Source organism: Mercurialis annua, linkage group LG7, assembly GCF_937616625.2.
Source record: "Mercurialis annua linkage group LG7, ddMerAnnu1.2, whole genome shotgun sequence".
NCBI lineage: Eukaryota > Viridiplantae > Streptophyta > Magnoliopsida > Malpighiales > Euphorbiaceae > Mercurialis > Mercurialis annua.
Genome location: NC_065576.1, coordinates 12,599,125 through 12,619,677, shown reverse-complemented (window position 1 = coordinate 12,619,677; position 20,553 = coordinate 12,599,125). Strand labels below are relative to the sequence as shown.

At 33.6% G+C, this 20,553-nt stretch overlaps 2 long non-coding RNA genes across 3 annotated transcripts; one reads left to right on the top strand and one right to left on the bottom strand.

The window, feature by feature from the left end:
* Positions 1-13,680: 13,680 nt before the first annotated feature.
* Positions 13,681-16,803, bottom strand: LOC126655025 (uncharacterized). Of its 2 annotated transcripts, XR_007632852.2 has the most exons (3): positions 16,426-16,663; positions 14,609-14,703; positions 13,681-13,898 (listed from the first exon to the last, which is right to left on the bottom strand). It is a non-coding gene; the product is annotated as an uncharacterized LOC126655025 (long non-coding RNA). The 2 variants fall into 2 exon arrangements; XR_007632851.2 differs by having other exon boundaries at positions 13,681-14,703; positions 16,426-16,803.
* Positions 16,804-17,025: 222 nt separating this feature from the next.
* On the top strand, positions 17,026-19,383 carry LOC126655141 (uncharacterized). Its single transcript, XR_007632946.1, has 3 exons — positions 17,026-17,118; positions 18,684-18,756; positions 19,159-19,383. It is a non-coding gene; the product is annotated as an uncharacterized LOC126655141 (long non-coding RNA).
* Positions 19,384-20,553: the final 1,170 nt, after the last annotated feature.

Below are 20,553 nucleotides of genomic sequence, written 5' to 3'. Positions count from 1 at the left end.
GAATTTGTTGCATTTTCTGAGATGCTTTGAGCAGGTTTTTGGGCTTCATATTGATTATCAAAAGACTTCTATTAATGGTATTAATGTTGACATCAGTTCGTTATCTAAGCAGTTGATATTCTTCATTGCAAAATTGAGAAATTCTCCATTACATATCTTGGGCTTCCCTTAACTTCAAGGACAATAAATGCAAAAATGTGGGATCAGGTTGTCTCAATTTTCTCTTCTTAGTTTTCGTATTCGGGAAGTAATCTTCTTTCTCCGGCAGGCAGGTTAACTTTCATAAAATCTATTCCCGGCAGTATTCATGTATACTACATGTGTTCTTTTATAATCTCTTAATTTGTTATGGAATTGGTCTTTGGATATTCGAGGTTTTAGATAGGTTGCTTGGTGTGACGTTTTCATTCCATATATTTATGGAGGTCTGAATATAATCTATTTACGCCTGAAGAATCCGAGTATTATTAAAATGGGTGTGGAAGTTTTTGATAGTGAATACCAAGTCTCTTTGGTATGCCATTATTTAAAATAGCACCTTGATTTTTTTTGGTTTGATCTTGAATTTTGTCAATGGTTTTAATTTTGCTCATCGTTGGAAAGGCATTTTATCATCTTGTGTTAAAAATGAAGATATTTGGAGTTGTTTTTCTCATTTAATCTCAACGAAGTTAGGATATGATACTTTTATTTAATTTTGGAAGGATAATTAATTAAATGATTACCGGCTTTAAGATCTATGCTAAGGTCTTTTTTCCATTTGCAGAAATATAGAACCTTCTGTTTCGTATATTTATAGCGAGCAGTATTAGAGTATTAACAATTTTTAGTGGTCTAGAAGGCTTATGATTGGTGAACACCAACAACTCCAAAATATGCTTCTGCTGTTACCAGTTAAGCTTATTATTCAGGTGCAGCTGGTCTTAGGTTCCTCCATATCTGTACCAGATATATCTTATGGAGGGGGGGGGGGATTACTTCTACTTTTGATAGCATGTCTTGAACACAGGAACATCTCACATGTTCCCTCATTAGCAACGTGTTTCAAACACAAGAACATCTCATATGTTCCTGATCAAAATATCAACATATACAACACATGTATACGGTTTGCTATTTATAGATGAATGTTTTCAACAACTGAAAACTGATCAAGACATGACTCAAATCCTATGTTGTGCAATAGTCTACTAGGAATCCTCACAATTCCTAACACAACTCACTTAACAGTATCAGGAACAGTACTTCGAACATTCGAGTACTACTAACGTTGCTATGATACCACCTTTGTCACAACCCGATTTCCACCCTAAACCAAGACACGAGCGGCGCTAGGGAATAGAAACGGTTGTTCTGAAACACGTAGCAAGCCTAGAACCTTTAGAAATTTTTCGCAAATATTATTACTGGAACGTACCTCGCGTACGATCCGTTTTCGGAAATTACCGTTAAAACCTTTCTCGTTTAACGTAAACATTTTTCTGAAATATACATATAAGCAAAATACTTTTTTAGAAGTACTGGTTAGGTAACTACGTTATCTCAACCCTCGCTTCCTTCTGAAAACCTGGCGTGGTAAACACTGGAAACCAGGGACTTATATCTCGCTTGCCTTAACACATAGGCAGCCCTGTTCCAAACCACATGCTACTCCTTTCAACAATTAATATGTTTAACAAAATAATGCAAACACAATTGCATTTCAAAACTGTGGTATTAAACATATAAAATATACACAGCGGACCGATTACACAAAGCCGGCGTATATAAAACATATTGTTTTAGCGTTTCAAAAACACGACGCCGACTCGGTAACTATATACACAATGCCACTTCGCAGCCACCAAAAAGGTATATACACATGCACTAGATCCTATCAGAGTATATAAACAGTGGACTAGTGACACGACTGCTGGCATATCAAACTTATACTATTGCAGAATACTAAGAGTACAAAACCATATGTACAACATAAAAAAGAAGAGCTTCCCTGAAGGTATGTGGATGCTCGACTGACCCTAAAGCTAATCACCTGAAAATCGGAAGTAACAAAGGGGTCAGAAATACCAATATTTATGAGTGAGTAAACATGTTTACAATTAAATACAAAAATCGCATAATGTATATAAATTAGTTATATTATAAAATATTACCAAATTTTCGATTCATATGAAACCCTAGTCCACAAATGTCCTAACAGACATACTCACATCACGAGCTTATAGACCATAGAATAATGACCGTGAACTGAATCACTGCCGTCTAATTCTGTATCTCAAGTACCTGGACCGTAATCATGAAACTTCCATCACGGTTTTACCCATGACCGTAACTATATTACTGTCGTCTCAGGATTTACCCGTTAAGTCAGGGCATCCACTTTCTCAATGACTTAACACGACATATTATCTCTACACCCACGACAAAAGTAATTCTAGAATTAGTGCCGGTGATCACGCAGCCCTAGCCCTATTGCTGCCATATAGGTAACTCGTTCCGATAGATCTCTCTTGGCTACGTTTATACTACTGCGATTGTGGATTTAAAACAGTTGAATACTGATATTCAAAAGTAAACACGTAAACTCACATTACGGTTAAGTTCACTACTTGCCCTGTTGTATGTGTGACAGACTCCCTAGAGTCCTGGTCTGACTGCTTGACAGCTCGATTACTCGAGTAATCTTTGGTGAAACGAAGTTAGAATCGAGAAACGGTCGATCCGAATCGAAACCCATGGTTTCGAATGCTTCAGAGAGCAAGTAACTCTTTCTTGAGCTTATGAGATGAGAAAATGAGCTTCTACTGCTCATCTCATTTGATTTAAAATATATATATATATATATATATATATATATATATATATATATATATATATATATATATATATATATATATATATATATATATATATGATATGGTTAATGTACTCTTTAGTACTAGCTCAATCATGCACTTTAAATCAATTTATTAGTTAGTCGTCCGTAGCTCAAATGGAAACGACTTCCGAATTTTTTGAAAATTTACTCAAAAATCTAATAAAATATAAAACGAATAAAAATATAATTTTTATTCGCATCCGACTTATATTTTATTTTTAATAAATCATTTTCGATTTATTAGGTCTATATTATTTCTACTTTTAAATTTTATCAAATTTTCATGATAACCTTTTTAAATTATTTTGCGAATATTGGCACCAAAAATATTCGTTCGGAACATACGAATTATTCTGCACCCAATTCATAAGTTTATTTTATTCCCGTTAACTATATAAATATCCAAAATTAAATTTTTAAAATTTAAATTTGAAATCCTATGACCACAATATATTTTTAGGGACACTTGTAAATTAAATTTATCTTTAAATTTAATTTATATATTCCCATCTAATAAAATATTAGACACGTGAAATGATTTAATCCCTTAAAATTACGGGATGTTACACATACCCCACTAACTTAAGTATCGGAGCGAACTCGGAGCCCAAAGCCCAAGTTCTCCCATCGCTTCTCTTTGAATCTATCTTTCACAAGTAACCTGATCCATATCTGCACATCATTCATACCTGCACATCCCCAAACATATCCTCATCCGTCTTTTCTGATCCATCAGTAACTAAATTTTAAAAAAGTTGAAGTTTGGTAGTCAAACTAAAAAGAAATTAACATTTAGTAATAAAAAAATGAAAATTTGATCACCAATAATACATTCTTATAGTTTCGATATCCCTAGTGTCAATTTTCTTGTGATATGTAAGACTAATATGAATATATAATATAAGATATTCTTAACTACAATCTATCAATAAGAAATTTATAACTAAACCATACAACAATAAATAAAAAAACAACAATAAATACAAATAGTAGTTGATCTAAACCTAATTAAATATAGAATATTAATTGCAATATCCTTTTTAGGAGTTTTTATAAGATCACCCTAAATCAATAGAATTCCATACTCTTACATTAAATTAGATCTAATAGTAAAATAAATCCAATTTTTTATAAATTGTTAAACTCTTAATTTTTTATGGCTCAATTATTTAAAAACCACTCATGTTGAGTTTTTTGTTCATACCCCGACCTAGAAAAAACCGTTTGCACCCCTTTTTGTATTTTCACGTTTCAACTCTACCCCAAACAAGGGTACAGTTGACGATTTATTTAATTTAAGGATGGAAAAATTAAAAACAACTAAATAGAAGGGTTATATATCATATTTGTTTCTATTTGAAAAATTACAAACAAGTCATTTAACTTTAAAAATATTTAAATAAGTTCTAATAATTAATTGTTTTTTAAAATATTATTAAAAAATTAAATAAACAAAAAATTTATTAATTTAACTTCCTTCCCACCACCATAGTACTTAAGTAGTGGAGTTGTCAATCAAAATTGAGCGCATTTCCGCCAAGGTCAGAACCGCCTTGTCCTCCTTTTCATCTTGCCGCACATGGGATTAGAAAACCGTTGGTGAAAATCATGTCATAGTTTGAAAATCCAATAGCTCCACTTCATAGATCATGTCCAAATCTAAAGAATCAACAAAAAAATGATCATGTCAATAGAAGATCTTTATAAATTACACCTCGATAAACATGAGCTACTCTTTGAAATTAGAATTTGGGTATAAACATGCCAACCCATATTTTTATATGAGTTTACTTATGTAGAATTTACAATTCTCTCCTAAGGCATCAATGAAGTCAATATAAGCAAATTTGGATCAAACTCTTAATAATTGTAAATCTGTGATATGATAAGAAAATTTTAGCATAACCACCAAGGTAAGGACACCAGTAGAAACACAAGCATACAAAATAGCTGTAAGAGAAGCGAGAGAGGCAGATGCAGTAATGAAAGAACGTCCTTACCATTAGAAAGAAGATTTGTGAAGGGGATAGAAGGACGATCCAGCACAGGTAACTTCTGATGTACTAATAATAATGTAATAATTATATTTTTCCTTTTAAAACACTAATGTTTTAATAAATAAAATATGTGTTTCAGGAAAAGTTTGTGTAAACAATGTGTATTAAAGGAAAAAAATTTAACGGTTTAGGCTTGTTATGGGTTTCGAAGCTACCCCTCTCATTCCCTAGTATTGGTGTCGGCCCGCGAAATCGGGTCGTGACATCTTTGGGAAAGACAAAGCGGAAAGTTGACCATAATTATGATTCCTATAAAGTCTCATAAGACTCTGCAAACAGCACAACAAATAGTCTGACATATCATCAAACAATTGAGCAGATCCTCCGCTAGCAGAAGTTATAGATCAAAGAATTCATCAAGTATGTTTGGGTCAACCGAAGAGATGTAGACATTAGCTAAGGTCGGCATGGATTAACTAAGGAATGAATTTTAAAAGGTTATAATGATGAAATGAAGAGGTGGTTCATTAAGCATATGAAACCCCGAGCCGAGGCGGTTTGTAGTCAAGAGAATGATCCGATCTTTATTGCCAAGAGAGCAAATTTTTCTCCTGTCAATACTTATACTAAGGAGATGAAGAAAAAAAGATGAAGTTGGGAAGCAACATAGAGAAAAGTGTGATAGACTCAAAATTGAAGTGTTTAAACAACAAAGTGGTACTCAAAGTTGGTTCATCAATGCCCTATAGAGGAGCAGCGCAAGGAAAAAATAGGGAGCGAGAACCTCAAGAAGGAAGAAACTGAATGCTTCTTGAAGAATCTCAGGACGGCACATCTCGATCCTATCCAAGATTTGGCCATGAAGGTGGAGCAAATTCAGGCCAATATTGTCACGACCCAATCTCAGGGCCGAGACCGGCGCTAGGAAATGGGAGTGGTTGCTCCGAAACCCGTAGCAAGCCTAAAAACGTAAAATAATTTTTCGCGAATATAAACGTCATGCATGGCATACATAAATACGTGTCATGCTGAAACACATGCCAGACATACATATCCTCTGGCAATCACAATATAAATAACGCAGCAAGCGTAAAACATTTAAAAACTTTAAAACATTAAAGTTATATTTACAGAAAACTATACATTACAAGCTGACTTGCAAAATACTTATCTACTGCAGCTCTAAGAGTAAAGTACTGTTTCTTTACATACTCAAAAATACAGACTTCTGGAAGTAAGATAGAAGTCCGATGCTTCAAAGCGTCTTTATCCTGAAAGAAAATCTGTGAGGGGTCAGTATATTGGGATATACTGAGTGAGTTCATACATTTACTAATAAGTATTCAATAAAAACATGAAACGATATTCAACCGTATGCAGCCAAGTACAAGATCCGACTGAAACCTTAATCCTCAAACATACTAAATATCAATCAAGCAACCCAATCGTTAATATCAACTTGCGAGTCCAACTCGCTGGTGGCCCAGCCACTTGATACGGGGACTCCAGATTACACCGTAACCGAGTGCTCACTCGTATCAAAATCATATACCCAATCGTAAATTTCATAATCATCATCAGCTCCCAGCTGAGTCACATCAAAACTGGAGATCACGCAGTCCTATTTTTGTTAGTGATATGCACTAGGTCAATCATGTTTGACCATGTTTTGACTTTATCATTTTATTATTTATTGATTGGCAGTTTTTATCATTTTATATTAATGATTAAAATACTTGAATGGTTAATTCTTTCTAAGGTCATCGAGTATGTGACTTGATAGTAGAACCCTTAGGTTTAATAAAAGAATTATATACCATCTATCCCTAGTCTTAATAGAACATTGAGACTAGTATGATGTTGACTGATGATTATGTTTTACTAATCATGTATATGAGATATTAAGTCAAATCATAGGTGCTATTTGAGAAATAAGGCACTGGATGACCCACTGTGAGAATACTACATAGATCACTGTCATAAGTAATTCTCATTACAGTTCTATTAGTATAATCCTTTGACCTTGAAATCATCATGGATTTCTACATAGCTATTTCATATTTTGATACAGTCTTACATTATCTTTAACAGGATAATGGAATAGATTGTCATTGGATATGAAAGTAACTATGTGGGAAATGTGAGTGACTGAGAAGGAATTTGTCCCTCATTTATTTGAGTAAGATATCTATGGGCCCCTTGAAGAAGATAGACTGAAGTAAATGCATGGCCATGCTAATTGATAAGAAGTTATCATTTTCAGTCTACTTAGAGTCAAGAAACTAATGATTGAATGTTATAAGGATGACATAACTATGCCTTATATTCAATCTGGATATCGAGAGACAAAGGGATTAAAATATTATTGTAAATGGTTAAATCGGATTATCGATATTCATATAACTTGGGTAGTCATAATGTCTTGCTAGAGGCCACTTATGACTTGTGGGCTGAAATAGGGATTTCGAGCCTACTGCCAACGTTATATGAACCTACAGGGTCGCACACTAAGAACAGGCCCAAAACAGTTATGGGTTGTACAAGCCCAATGTGATTAAGTGATTAATTATATATATATATAATTCGTAATATATATATATATATTAATAAATATATATATTAATTCGAAATTTAAGGATAAGTGTTTTCCTTAATTTATTATTTTTTGGAAGATAATAAATATAGTAATTAATATATATGGATAATTATCAAAAAGGAGTTTTTGATAAACATAAACTTGTAGAATTGCAATGAGATTGAAATTCGAATTTGTCTCAAACCCTAGTGTTATTTATCACTATAAATACTCATTAAGCAGTTGGTTTGAGAATCACGAAATTCATTATTCACAAAATCACTAAAATTCGAAATTGCTTGTGAAGCAATAGTGCTAGCACACAAGCACTAGTTTTGGCTAAGGTCTGTTCGTGTGGATACTCGTAGAGGACGCGTTCTTTTGGAGGCGTTTCTGATCCGAGGCCAGGTATCACCAAAGTGAACCACCTCCTTCCTTCCTACATTGCTGTTGAATTCGACATACAAGTAAGTAATTGTTCTGTTTAATTCGAATTACATGGATCTTGGTTTGGGTTTTTAGATAAATTTTTGAAATTCCGCTGCGTTATGAACCAATAAAACCCAACAATTTTCGCCCAATAGGTAGCACGTTCCATCGGATCAATATTGGCTTCAAATCAAGCATATGCAATTCATAAAAAGAATTCGCATCGTAATTATGCAAAACAAACATAAAGCAATATAAAATATTTGCTTAAATAAATACTTTAAAAGAAAATCGTATAAACTCACAGAAAACGCTTATCCAAAAATACGTCGGGGCTTTAGAACGTCAAGCTTCACGAACCACTGGTCCAGTTGCTTTTTGCCTCGCTGGATCTAAAACAAATTTTAAAATATTTGACTTGTATTAAAATCCTATTCTAAGATTGACTCTAGACTCGATACTCGACACACTGAACTCTCATTAACCGTCGTGCTTCTCACGTATATCCCGATAAACGGTATCAAACCCGTTTATGGATAAAATGTCACTTCTAAATCAATTCTCGTTTAACCTCGTTAGGTTAATATCCCAAACTATTCGATAATTAATCAAGTATTAATTAATCTCAAGTCTCGATATGCGTGTACACGAATTTTTCTCAAAACTAGGTTGATCGGTAAAAATTATTGTGCGGGCGACGGACGCACGCCCCGAGGAGCGGGCTCCGGACGCACGCCCCGCCTATGCGGGCGCACGCCCCGCATATGCGGGCGAACGTCCCGCTATGCGGGCGTGCCGCACACTTCGTCCCGAAAATCAATTTTGGGACTTTTCCGACGTGTTTTCGATTCAAAAACGCCCAAACACACTCCAAACACATAATCTAACTCCAAAACACTATAATTCAATTCTAATATCGATTTAAACGATATATATTCGTTTCGTGGCCTAAAACTTTGAATCGATATAACTCAAAATATATCCGTTTAAACGATAAAACGTCAAGCTTACCGTGATTACCCGTCGAAATACGATCGTTTTGAGTTATTAAACGTCGGAAACGGACGAAAAAACGGAAACCGCGCAACGAAAAAACGGAAACGGCGAGAGAAAGAAATGAGATGAAGAAATGAAGTTCCTGACTCTAGATCCTTCATCATGAAGGAAATGTTATATATATAACGGTTAATTTGCACTTTGATCCTTGAAACTTTTTAAAAGTTTTAATTTAGTCCAAAACCTATCCGCGTCCAAATTTTAAACAGTCTCCGATTGACTCGAAACTTTTACCATAAATACTATAAATTATTTCGCGGACTTTGGCGAAATAAATTCCGTCACGGGATTTATAATTTATTTTATATTAATTTCCAAAGTTAAATCCTCAAATCCCGCTAATTAACTTAATAAAATTATTCCAAATTCCCGATATAATTAAATTAAATTCTCCTTAATTTAGTTTATCGGAAATCTCGACACGTGGCACGACGAATTATCTTAAAATATTTTGGGGTATTACAAATATGTTAGGGTCTTGTTTTTAGAAGGGAATGTAACCGGCTGGTACCATGAATTAACCAATACAATTATGGCTCTAAGCTATATAATATGACTCTAAATTAGAGATGTCTCGGCTTGACTTGGAATTGACCAAGCAGAAACCAGAAGAGCTATATAGGTGAATAACGCCACCTTATTGAAACCCTCTAAGAAGGATCATGTTAGGATTGTAGTCAAGAAAATATTCCCATATTGGGTTGAGCGTCTCTAAGACATGAATATTAAGATATTTGATGATCTATTTGATGCCTAGAATATGAGTAGAAGAATTATAATTTGAGAAGAAGCAAAGCACGCCGATAGGACTGTTTGGTTAACCTATTAATTTGGGGGCAAAAGTGCTAATGTGAATTTTGTCTAGAGACAGGGACCAAGAGGCAAAGAGTTTTCAGAATTCCTCATTACTATTCACTAAGGTTTTGGATAGGCTGCTGTAGGAAGATCTCATACAACCTAGACCACCTAAAAACCCTCTAATCCCAAATGTCAAATTACAACCCTAACACTTAATGCAAATTTCACCAAACATTGGGACATCATACTAATACATGTATCACTCTGAAACACGCTATCCAAGACCTTATACCATTAGACAAGACTCTCTTCAGATGACTCTATTAATAATGGTATACAGATAACAAAGTGCATCATAGCCCCAATAATAAGTATGAACCTCGTCTAAATGCTCCGGTACCTGTAAGATAATTAGGGGCAAGGTACTCCCTGAGTTGCAGAATAGGGTGGTCCTCAACAGATAGTCAAAGAAGGCTCAAGCAACCCGATCAAAATCATAATCGGACCCTAGAGGAAGAAGTAATAATAGTGATACATATCGTCGTGCTGAGGAAACGACAATTTTCCTCGAGAACTACACCCAACATCTCAAAGATATACCGAGCACGATTATGATACGAAAAGATAACGTTATCGAAAGGCCCCAGATGCCCACAAAATTCTAGCCCTATGATCAAATTAAAGTCAGATGGGATAATAGTCTTCTCCCTACTAAAAAATTGGAAGTATGTGTATTGTCCATCCACTGCTTCCTCAACGCATGCAATAATAGCGTATCAAACATCTTAGACTCGGAAATAGACTCCAAATAAATTGGTCGAAGCCATTCATCTCAATACACACCCGATTGAAAAAGTTGTCGGATGCACAAAACTTGGTCCTGAAATTGCAAGGACACCATGTTCATTAATTACGATATAGAGAAAAAGAAAAATAAACACCACGCGTGAAAAAATTAATTGTTTGCCAAGTTGCCGCAGCCTTCAACTTTGGCTGTCCTATCCAGACTACATGTTTTTGACTTCCCAAACCTATTGTCACGCCTTTTTGAGGGGTATTTCGAGTATTTAAGCCTTTAAAATATTTATCTAAAAAACTATTTTTGTTAACTTACCTCAGACATGAATCAGAGTAAATTTGACGCTGTAGGTGAAATAAATGGGGTATTGGACTCCCCATATCCATTGCAATATTTTCTGGAATATCGGTCATAATCCATACATTGCTCTCAATAAGGCCACCGTCGAGGCATATTATAGAAATTAATAAAAATCAAAGAGAGCTTCTAAAATTGAGAGAGAAAGTAAGGAAAGAAAGAGTGAAAGGTAAAACGCGAGCAAGGAAATAAGATTTCTAAGCTATATATAACCATATGTCCTTATAGGACTAAGTGGCCTCGAGTCTTTATGTTATACTTGAAAGAGGAATAAATACCAAATTTTCACAAGAAAATAACCCTCATATTTAACCCGATCCCTAGCCGTTAGAAATATTTTTCTACCTAGAGGACTGTTGGAATATGCCTATAATTCTAATTTCTATTTGCATTAGGACTCTATTAATGAAGTGTTTGGAAGAAGGATAACTTTGTTATCATTGGCTAATTAGGAAGTATAAATCCAATTAAGATTAGGGTTAATTCCTAAAAAAATCACCAACTTTACACGAAGTTTCATTTTAATCATGACCTTTAAAAGTTGTCATTTAAAGACACGAACTTTCATTTTGTTTCAAATCTATCATTTCAGTGTATTTTTATTGACTAAATTCTTCAATAAACCATTAATAAAAGACCCAAATTATAAATCAACGTTAAATCTTATTATCTTTTAGTTATAGTATATAGGATTAGGAATTTTTGGTTCGATAAAATACACCGAATTTTACTTTGGCGATAGATTTGAAACAAAATGAAAGTTCGTGCCTTTAAATGACAACTTTTAAAGTTCATGATTAAAATGAAACTTCGTGTAAAGTTCGTGATTTTTTTAGGAATTAACCCTTAAGATTAATACTCCTAATGTCATATAGATTATTTACTCCCTATAAATACACTACCTAGTTCACCTTTTAGAGTACACCAAAAACCGAACACACAATGTAGAAATTAATGTGAATAAGGGGAAAAAGGGGGTGTGTGTGGTGTGAGGCAGTGTTTTAAAAACCGAACCGGTGACTGAACCGGTATAGTCACCGGTTCACGGTTCAACCGGTTCAACCGGTTGAATCGCCAGTTGAACCGTTTGAATTAATTATAAAGTGAAAACCCTAGTTTAGGGACACGGCACCAGCTCTGCACATTGAGCCAATAAATTGGGCATTACTCTTTCTTTTCAATCCTACCCTCTTTCAACTTTTGCTTCTTTCTTTCATTTTTAACCTAACAAAAGCATATTTCTGCTTCTCTTTGTCTTAAAATAAGTCTATTGTGTAAGCAAAAACAGAAGTTTGATAACTTTTATTAGTTCATAGATAAAACTGAAATTGATTTTTTTGTCAATAAACTGATTCAGGGTTTTGATTAAACTAACTTGTCATTGCTGATATTGCTGACTTGGGTTGATTGGGGCTTTTTTTGTTAGATCTGTTTTATTAAATAAAAGTTTATGTTTTTATATTGTTTGTAATTGTTATCTTTTGATTTTTAATCAAAATTTAGAGATCTTTAGTATTATTTGTGAAGGATATGTTAGATGTAATGATTTTAGTTTCGTGACTTTCGTCTTCTCTACAAACCAGCAGTTGGCTTGCCCGTCACTTCAATTCCATGTGAGCTGTTTCTGGAAACTTTAGTTTTCAAATTCAAAAAGAAGAAATAATTTGGACTGAAAAAACAAAATAAAAAGTGAAGGAAGAGTAAAGTTTGTAGCAGTTCTATGTTCTATTCATTTCTATACTTGTACTTTTAATCTTTTGAAATAAATCCGGTTTCTCGAATCTCCGGTTCTGACCGGTTCTTCTGGTTTTGACCGGTTTAATACGGTTTAACCGGATTTCCGGTTTTAAATGTTAATTGGACCGGACAGTTGGCCGGTTCGCGGTTGAACCGACCGGTCCGGTCCGGTTTTTAAAACACTGGTGTGAGGAATAAAAGTTAATTCTAACCCTTTTGGGTACTTCTTGTAGAAAGAGAAACACTTTGTGGGTTTTTCTTCTAAGGGCATATTTACTAAAGATGTTCTCTATTTGGTGATTCTCCACAAATTTTGTACTCTTTTTGCTGATTAGTGGATGACTCGATTCTTTTGCCCGTGGATGTACGCTTTAATGCAGAACCACGTAAATCTCTTGTGTTATTTATTATTCTGCTATATTGTTATTTGTTGATCAAATCCATAATTAAATACCTACCGAATGGTTTCGATTCCGCTGCGCATACCAATCCGGTCACGAACCGGTCACGACAATTGGTACCAAAGATTCAAGAATCGGTATCAATGTTACAACAATTGGTATCAAAGCCAATTTGGTTTTCAGATTAATTTTGGATTATGATTATTATGACAAAGTATTATTTGGAGGATTTTGCAAGGCGAAATTACTTGACATAAAGAAGATTATTTGGAGATAGAGAAGTCACCAAATTTGGAAGTGCCGAAAGTCATCAATTGAAGAAAGACTTGGGTATTAAAATTCTTAAGGAGATTTTTTATGATGGAGATCAATATGCTACTTTAAACTACAAAGAAAAAAGGTATGACTTTTTCTAAACACACTATTTGAGGATTTTATAGAGCCTTTGTAAGATGAATGATTGAGGTGATCTCTTTATACTCTCATAAAATCCTATTAGTGATTTGAATCTAAAAATTGCTTTTAAGAGTTTGTTGGATTGTCACGACCCAAGTTATTAAGCCGAGACCGGCGCTAGGCAATGGGAGTGGTAGCTCCGAAACCCGTAGCAAGCCTAAAACCACTAATAATTTTTCACATTTAAAAGTATAATATAATATATGAAACATTTTTGGAAAAACTCTTTTAAGTAATATACCGATAAATATTGAAATATTATATTAGAGTTTACATTCAAAACAACTATTTGAAATCAATTTACTAATCCTAAACTGACACCTACTGACTACTGCAGCTTCAGAAACGCATACTTGTGCAAGTCCGACGACTTCTGGCACAATGAAGATGGTTTGTCTAATCCGACTCTGACTACCTGAAAAACATCAGAGTGAGGGAGTCAGTATTTTGGGAAATACTGAGTGAGTTTACGTTTACAGATGGTATTATAATAAAAATCATGTAAGCATCTAACATATTTTTAAATACTCGAATAATAATTCATAAATCAAACATCAACAACACATCATCATACGATCCGACTGAAACCCTAGTCCAAAGATTCTTAAAATACCAACTACAGAACCTAATGAGTTTAATTATAGCAGCATCTGGACCGGAAACAAAGCCACCGTTGCCACAAATCTGCGAAATTATAGCAGCATCTGAACCGAGAACAAAGCCACCGTCGCCAGAAATCTGCGAAATTATAGCAGCATCTGGACCGGGAACAAAGCCACCGTCGCCACAAATCTGCGTTGGGTCTCTGGGCCGGGAACAATGCCACCGTCGCCACAGCTTCCCTTTAAGTTTTGGCCGGGAACTAAGCCACCGTCGCCATCTGATTTAGTAGTTCATACGAATCTCTAGGACACAGGATTATCTAACCTCAGTACTGGTGATCACGCAGTCCTATTGACGCCCAATAGGTAGCACGTTTCTTCGGATTGTTAGAACAAAGTTCATCACAAATCAAATTAATAAACATATAACCATAAGGATAACGCGACAGAAAAAGCATATAATATAACAAAGATAAAGCAGATAGTTCAATAAACAATACTCAAAAGTAAACTTTAAACTCACAGTGACCGCTATCCAATCCAACATAAATAAGATAACGTCGATTCTTATCAAGCTCCCTTGATTCTCCAAGCTCGTATGTCGATATTCCGTCGTATCTAACGTATAATTCTATAGTTAGAACATTTAATAAAAATTTCTATTTTATAATTAATTACATTGATTAGAGTTTAACGTTTAATATATAAACGTAACTCGTCGTTCTCGTATCGAATTATTTTTGATATAATCTTAAAACGTCCTTTTTTATTATCTTTGGTATTATTCAAAATCATATTTAATTAACAAAAACAATTCACTTCAAATAACTAAACATTTTAAGTTAACTTTAACTTGTTCAAAAATGGCTTTTCTAGCCCACTTCAGGTATCAAAAATGTTTATTTGAAATCGCCCATTTACCAAATAAATTTTACATTTCTATAGTTCGCATTCCCACTTACAATTTTCATTTAAACCAGGACTTTATTCGACATCTCTAAGGTCTCCAAAATATTGCTGAAAGTTAGCTTCTGAAAACGTCTAATTTATTTCATGTTTTTCGACCAACTTTGAGCTATTAAATTCAAAACAGCTAAAACACCTCTAAGGGCTGCTGTTTGGGCCACGAAACATCACCCGAAAATCTGTTCCGCTTCAAAAAAAATTTGACATTCTTATACTTCACAATCATATCTACAACTTCCGTGAAGACTTCGACTAGTTTCGACTTACGGTTTGTTCACAATAATTTTCTAAAGTTGGGTCTTTAATTATTATTTTTGGCTTCATAACAGCCCCACATTTTGCTACTGTTTCAGGGTCAGAAACAGAGCCCGTATCATCGTCGAAACCCAAAAAAAAATTGATATTCTTATTCTCTATAACATCACCTATGTTTTTCATTAAGACTCAAACTTAATCCGACATGTCTATCATCTTCAAATCTTGCCTCAAAGACAGCCTCTCATTAGGCATAAATTTGAAAATCACTTTCAGATTTTTCACTCAACTTTGAACCTCGATAACTTTTTATTTATCTTAACAACCGTACTATTATTTTTTATAAAACTCATCTATGTAATGCCATATATAAATCCCATTCACTTTCGGGGTAAGATTATTATTGTTCGAGATTCGTTTTTACAGGTGAAGTAGCCCTCATGACTTGATTATATTTTTTTCCAGATTATATAACTTTCAACACCCTATCTATTTCAATCAATTCAACCCTATTTAAATATTCAAATCCTAATCCAAATATCACGTTTCATTCTCCGTATATCCCTTATGATATACTACTCAAGCCTTCTCAAAAATCATCGCTCCAAGTTATTTGAAATTTGGTCAAAAGTCGATGTCACAAACTGTTTTGGAGCTGCACTTTCTCTATTTTATAAACTCAGTTTTAATCCCTTTTAAACTATGATTTCAACATCAATATAATTACGTTATCCTCAAGACTCGATGTACGTTCGAAAAAACCTATCCTAGCTGGTCGGGGACCGTTTAAACAGCCCCCTTTATCGCTGCCGTAAGTGCTGCGAGTTGCAGCAGTTTTGCAGCGATGTTGCTGCAACTTGCAGCAACAATTTGCTGCTTTTTTACAGCAGCAACTGGCTGCCGTTCCGACTCCCTATTCTCACCCCGACGTGCTAGCCTTTACCCTTAACCAATTCCCTAAAACCTCTAGCCACAACAGCCCGCAAACCTCACCCAAAATCAATACAAAACTGCAATTTTAACACTGAATTCCAACAACTATATAGCAACAAATTAACTCCACTTAAACTCTAAAAATATCAATCAAACCTTAATCAAATTGAAAGGTTAAGAGCTTACCTTAATCCATCAGATGTTAGCTATACAATCAAGCTAAAATCATAACAAACGGTGGCCGGACGGTGGAACTTTGATGGTTGCCGTAGGTTTTGTTCATAGTGAAGGAGAGGAATTGAAGGCTTCGGCAATTCTAAAGGAATAGAGGTTTGGTTTGATAAATTTCATATCTGATTGTGGATATGCTATACAAATGAGGAGGTGGGTTTCCATATGTGATTTTCTTATTGCTTTGGGTAGGGAAAATGTCCACAATCATGCTCAACTTTGGCATTTCTTACAACTACACTCCTCAACTTCTAATTACTTCAATTTAATTCCAATTCCTTTTAAAATCAAACGGAACCTTGACGATATTTATTTAGCGATAAATAATGGACTCCGCATTATTTATTTACTTATATCCAATTATTTATTTAATTTTAATTCCTCTCAAATCCAATCTTCTGAATAATAATTTTTCACTTAATTTTTTTTTTTCGGTAAGTCCAATTTATTTTGGTCCAAATTCTTATCAATTGACCCTAATTTTAATGAGATGTATTTAAAGAAGGCTAGTGCTTTCTTCGAAGAAAACAAAAGAACAAAAAAAACAACATAAAAGAATGAATGTAGCCGTCAAAATATGGAAAACACAAAGTTATTATTAGCTAAAATTATAATTTGAAAAAGGGACAAGAATGAAGCTTTTTAAAGGTATTATCTTCACCACATTTTTCGTTATATTATTATAGTGATTTAAATATATATATTAAGCAATGTAATTGAATTTTGTATAATCCTTATAAAGTTTGCTGTTTTAATCTACTGTATTCATTTGCCAATTTTTGTCTTATTCATGTAGAATACGAATGGTTGTTATTTATGGGTATGGCAAATGAAGATTTACAGAAACAAAAGAAAATTGTTGAATCCATTACAATTTGTTTTTGTATAAATTGAAGTTTTAGTCCCTAAAATTTCAACACTTTTCACCTAAAAGTTTATACTGCAATTTATCATTTTAGCACAAATACCGATAATAATTTTTGTTTCATTTTATTTGGGTTAGTCATTTAATTTAGAGGAAAGTAATAATGTTTCTTCTGTTTAACGTTTTAAAACCTAGAATTTATAAATAGTATAAACAAGTATTTTAAGTTTAATTTACTATATTTTAATCCAATTTATTATTTAATCATAATTCAATATATGTTTGAGGGTGGGATTAGCATGTATACTATTGGTTATATTTTGGGTGTTTGGAATCGTTGATTAAATTTAAGTATTATATTGAATTGCATGTCATGCCATGATTCCTCGTTGTTTTGGACAAGTTTATGCGGTTGTAAATGTATGACCTAGGGCTGATTTGGTACCTTGAAATTAGCACTTTGATTATTCAATTGTTTGATAATTCAATTGTTGGTTTAGATTTCACGTTGGTTGGATTATTATTGGTTAATGTCACTGTTAGTGGGTTTCATATAATAATTTTGAACCTTGCTTAATGAATTGGTGGTTGGCAGCATTTGCATTCTTGTTCATAATAATTGTTCTATAAAACTTGGGTGGTTGATTTTAATTTTTGTCATGCGTTCGATTATTAATTCAACTGTTATTGGTCAATTGCTAATATTATTTTAAATCTAAAAATAATATTAGTATCGATTATAATTTAAATTTTTTAAATTATTATATTTTGAAAACGACAATTTGTAATCTTTTAAATGAATAGTTACTTGTGTAATGTTAATTTTAAATTATTGGCTTCGTGTGCCAATTTGACTAATTTACATTTTATCTTTTAAATTATTTTTTTAAATCATTTGGGTTAAGAAATTTATTTTAAATATTGATTACTTGAGTATAAAGCTATTGAATTTCGTTTCAATTATGAATTATCATTTTATTAAAATTATTATTTTCGATATTATAATCTGTGGATTATATTTTTTTTATATAAAATGGTTGGATCGGGTTATACATTGGTTGCCCGACATGTGAGAAGAAACTGAGCTCCGTGTTAACTCAGTTGACTCGCTACGTTGGAATTAGTAAATTGGATATAATATTTCTATTTATTATTATTTGACTTTACCCTTCCGGATTATATGGTATATATGAGCTCAATAGGCTTGATTTATTTACGGCATTATAATTTATTTGAGAATTGTGTTTCTCTGTGATTTATCTGGTTATTTAATTGTGCTAGTCCTACGTGGTGTCTAGTAATCTTAGAGTTAGGGGTCGTTCAGATATTAACCTATTTATTATTTTAGACCCGTCGACTGCTCGTGCTTCGGAGTCTACGGAGGGTTAGCTGTTTGCCAAGATCACGTGGATAAGCAAGCAGTGAGTTTGTAGTGCTATTTACCGCTTTATTAAGTACCGCAATTTATATTAGTATTATAAATGTTTTCGAGTTGTTTTAAACGATTATGGATCTGGATTGAAACGAGCTACTCGATAGGCTTGTATCGAGACTGTGTGCACCGGTAAGTACTCTGGGAAACGGCAGACTAAAGTCTTGCTTACGCTGGTATATTTATATGTCGAGGATTGGTTCCCGTCTACTCTGGGTTTATCGGTATGCTATGACATACTTACGCTGGGATCATTTCAATACTGTTTTCCATAATCATACTATATTAGTATAAACTGTTTTGATTTAAGGGTTTTAAACTTAATAAATGTAAATAGTATTGCAAACTCATCTCAGTATATCTGACCCCGTTGTTTTCCCAAATTTTCCAGGTTTATGATTTGAGAGCTGGTCCACTCCGATTCTTTTGATTCCTCGGAGGTTTTTATGTTATTAAACTAGTTTCTATTTTTCGAACTCTTAGACCGCAGTAGAACTAGTTTATACATTACTTATTATTGTACTTTGGGATTGTCGATTGAGCGACTATTTATATTTGCCATGTTCACTCTGGAATATTATTTATTTATATATAAGGCATGCTGTTGAACCTTTCAGATATTTAAATTATTTATATTGTTTATTGTTTTTCCGCAAGGCTTGCTACGGGTTTTGGTACGACCATACCCATACCCTAGCGCCGGTCACAATCCACGAAATTGGGTTGTGACAAAGTTGGTATCAGAGCTTTGGTTTCAAACCAAGGCCTTTTTGCATGTTATGTGTTTAATATTTTTTTTTTGTGCATGATAAGTTGATGTTGAGTCTTAGGAACTACTGCGGAATTAGGATTCGTGTCTTGTCTCTTGAACGTCATCGTTTCATTTTAAAAACTTTCTACCTTCACCTATAGGAACGTTGTGCGTCGGTCTTATGTTTTACTGATTTTTATTTTGGTATGATTATATTATACTTTAGGTTATGTTTTGTTGGCTGTTTTGCCTTATGGTGTTTACTTCAGGTGATGTTCTGTTGGCTGTTGTGTATGGTGTTTACCTCGAGTGATGTTTTATTGGCTATTGTGCCTTATATAATATTTACCTTGGGTGATTATTTGTTGATTTTGTGCGTTGGATGATTTTGGTAATAATTGGATTGCTTTCACCTCTTGGTGAGTACAGTTTGGCTTTGGCCGTGTTTGTTGGTTGTTTTATATGTTGGCACATATGAGGATATGTTAGGCGTTGACCTTATGTTTCTTTTAAAGGATTTTCATGTTAAAACATTAAGCATGTTTTGTGCCTTTATGTTGTTTGAACACACGCTGGTTTGATGGTTTTATTGATTTTTTTTTTAATTTGATTTGTGTTTTGACACGAGAATCGGAAGAGAAGTATGGTTATAATAAAAAAATGATTTTTGGATACTTTGCAAGTAAAATGAATTTCACATATTTCAGAATCTTACGTTTGACTTGGTGTTGACAAATGATTATTTTCAAATAATAATATTTATGAGATGATTCACCATTTTGAGGATTTAATATTGTTGTTATTTTACCGAGTGGTATGTCGACGTTGAGCATCGATGGTCATATGTTTGGTACTTTATGGTTGACTGGTTTAGTTGTATACAAAATGGTTGTTGTTGTTTACATTTTTCACACTTTTGTTTTTGAATTGATGTTTGATGCTTGGGTTAAGTGAGCTCCTATTTTTAAAACAAAATTGAGATTTTATTTAAATGTTTTTCTGAATTTATAAAATTTGAATACGTTTTATAAGGTT